Genomic DNA, 2,993 nt, shown 5'->3' on the forward strand with positions numbered 1-2,993 from the left:
AACAAAAGACCTGAAATAAAATAAATAAGCGTTTAAGTTTAAAACATCCTATTCTATCCTAAGTCTAAGAAAATAAATACCACTATCATATGCATGTGCCATGATCTCGAGTTGCGATGCCGTCGTCAGCCGTACAGGAATGCCTTGCCTTAACCTGAAAAATGTAGTAGCACATGGCCTGAGTATTTAAAGAAATACTCAGTAAGTGACCTTACTATCGGCAAGGTTATATTTGATGTTGACACGTGTCCTGTGGTTCTGCACGTGTCATATATATTGATATGTGTTTGTTGTCTGAGGATCGATATGCTTCCTATATGTTATGTTATGTTATGTTATTATATGTGGATTGTATGATAATAATTATGGTACGATGTGCTCTAGGAGATGTTTGAGATAGGGTACAAGAAGGATGCACAAAACGAAATGTAACGATAGGAGTAAGATACGTTCATGAAATGTTAGAGTGAGGTTACATACCAGAGTGCTATGGATAGGAGAGATTGATGAAAGAATACGGTCAGGTTATGGGTAGAAAGGGATAGGTTTGTGATAGATTGATAGAACGATATCGTTAGGGTACGTTCTTGTGACGATATGACCAAGGTACGTCACGTAATGATATGTCTGTGATAGGTATAGGAACGTTAAGGCTATGGTAAGTTAGAGAACGATATGACTATGAAGTGTTTACGTTATGACTTGGTTATGATGTGATACATTGTATGCTAGATTATTGTGCTTAAGTACGAAATCATGTGAACGTGAATGTATGTTATTTATGTTGCTTAGTTGATGTGATATGAATGCATGTGACGATGTGTGACCCTTGTACGATTATGGCTTGTTGTATGAGTATTGGAATGTAACTGAATGAATTATATGACATGAAATACAGTAAATTGCATGATACATAACCTCGCTAGGAATATGTATGATATGTAACAGAATGAGAAAGAGAATGACATGTAAGCATGAAAACGTGACACGGGGTTATGTTCATTAAATGATGACTGTAGGACTAGTGGGACCTCATGCATATTGTGTGATCATGCATTTGGGGGGATACCCCTATCCCATCACGAGGGTACGGACGCGTACATCCAAATGGCAGGACAACGATCGTTATGCCCTGCATAGCGCTGCCGTGACGGTTTTAGTTTTAACGGGTCTCGGTGGGCCCCCAGAGCATGCCCACCGGCTAGGGACAGTGGCCCAGCGGTGTGCGAACTAGCTGGTGAGCTCATACTCGCACGTATGGGCTGCGTGTAGAGTATATGGTACACGTCCACGATTACCTGTTAGGATTACACCGTAGGGAAAATGAAACGAAACGAAACGAAAAAGAAACGAAACGAAATGAAACGAAACGAAAGATAGGTCCCATCATTTCATTGCATGTGATTGTTGCATCTAATCCCAATAGTGGGGTCACTTACTGAGTATTTCTTTAAATACTCAGGCCATGTGCTACTACATTTTTCAGGTTAAGGCAAGGCATTCCTGTACGGCTGACGACGGCATCGCAACTCGAGATCATGGCACATGCATATGATAGTGGTATTTATTTTCTTAGACTTAGGATAGAATAGGATGTTTTAAACTTAAACGCTTATTTATTTTATTTCGAGTCTTTTGTTTTGTCGTTTTAAAGATGTTTTCGAAACACGTAAGTCCATGGCTGTGTTTTTAAGTTAAAGGTTATGTTTTATGAAATTTAAATGAAGTCTTCCGCATTCAATGTTTATGGTATGTATACAGTAGCGACCTTAAATTAAGTAAAAAATTTCGAGTCGTTACATCTCTTTAATTTTTCGTCATGAAAATTTTGGAGTTAAGGGTTTATTATGATTTCATGCAAGTGACACAGGTGAAACAAGATTTGAGGTTTCAAACATATGCATCGTTGAATTTGTAATAAGACACAAGAATAGACGAACAACGTTGTTCATTTGAAAAAAGAACTACGTACCATTATGTTACATTGCATTAAAAGAAACTATAAAAAGATGGTGGAATTCTAAGAAGATTTCCAAACCCATCATAACACGACGTACGACCAAACCGATTATTTAAACACGACATTGAAATGGAAAATTGAAGAAGAAACAAGAAACGGAAATGAAAGGATTTGGTTTCAAGCAGGGCATTGGAAGCCGGACGGAACCTTCTGTCCACAGTAGTTCAAAAGCAAGCTGAGGGAAACTGAGAGGTCAATCTTGAGACCCAAGGCTCTGGCCTTCACCGCAGTGCAAAGGTACACAGCAGCTTCCAGGTCAACAAGGCCTTGGATTAGGGTGCAGCATGGGGATTTTGGTGGTGAGCCGATCACTAAGTGCACTAGATCGTCCAGCAAGTCGGCGCAGATGCCAAGCTTGAGGGTGTCCCTGGGGCACTTGGAGAGTGATGGTTGCTGCCTTGACGGGGTGGGCTTGTGGGGCTTGGGTGGCGGCGGTGGGCAAGGGACATAGGTGGAGCTGACCATAGTGAAGAAGAGGAGGTTGAGGAGGAGGAGGAGGGCAATGGGTGAAGAGAGCTTGGAAGCCATTGATGGAGAGATATTGAAGGGTTTGTAGGTTTGTGGGATGGCTTGTGAAGAATTATGAGAAGGGTTAGGGTTTTTATAAATGGGGTTTGGGAATTTGTTGTATTTTAAAACAAAAATTCCTTATAAATTGCTGGATATGAAACACTTAACTCTTTCAGTTACTTTATTAAGTTTTGAGGAATTGATTTGAGAGATGGGTTTTTAATTAGTTTGTCTTTTTTTAAAGTATTATAAAAATGTCAAATGGCCTACAAACTAGACATAGTGATGTTCGATAATAAGATATCACATACTTTTTAAAATAAATTATTGTGGTTTGTATGGTTGGAAAATAATATTTGATATAAATTATTGTGGTTTGTATGGTTGGAAAATAATATTTGATAGAACCCTTCCAGACAAGTAGGTAATAGATGATAATCTAGAGATTATTTTTAGCACAAAT

The 2,993-nt window shown here is 39.0% G+C and overlaps 1 pseudogene; it reads right to left on the minus strand.

Annotated features, from left to right (window-relative positions):
* Positions 1 to 2,137: 2,137 nt before the first annotated feature.
* On the minus strand, positions 2,138 to 2,485 carry LOC147793124 (14 kDa proline-rich protein DC2.15 pseudogene; annotated as a pseudogene).
* Between the last annotated feature and the right edge of the window lie 508 nt (positions 2,486 to 2,993).

The sequence above is a fragment of the Cucurbita pepo genome, chromosome 3, assembly GCF_057944985.1.
Source record: "Cucurbita pepo subsp. pepo isolate OVF chromosome 3, ASM5794498v1, whole genome shotgun sequence".
NCBI lineage: Eukaryota > Viridiplantae > Streptophyta > Magnoliopsida > Cucurbitales > Cucurbitaceae > Cucurbita > Cucurbita pepo.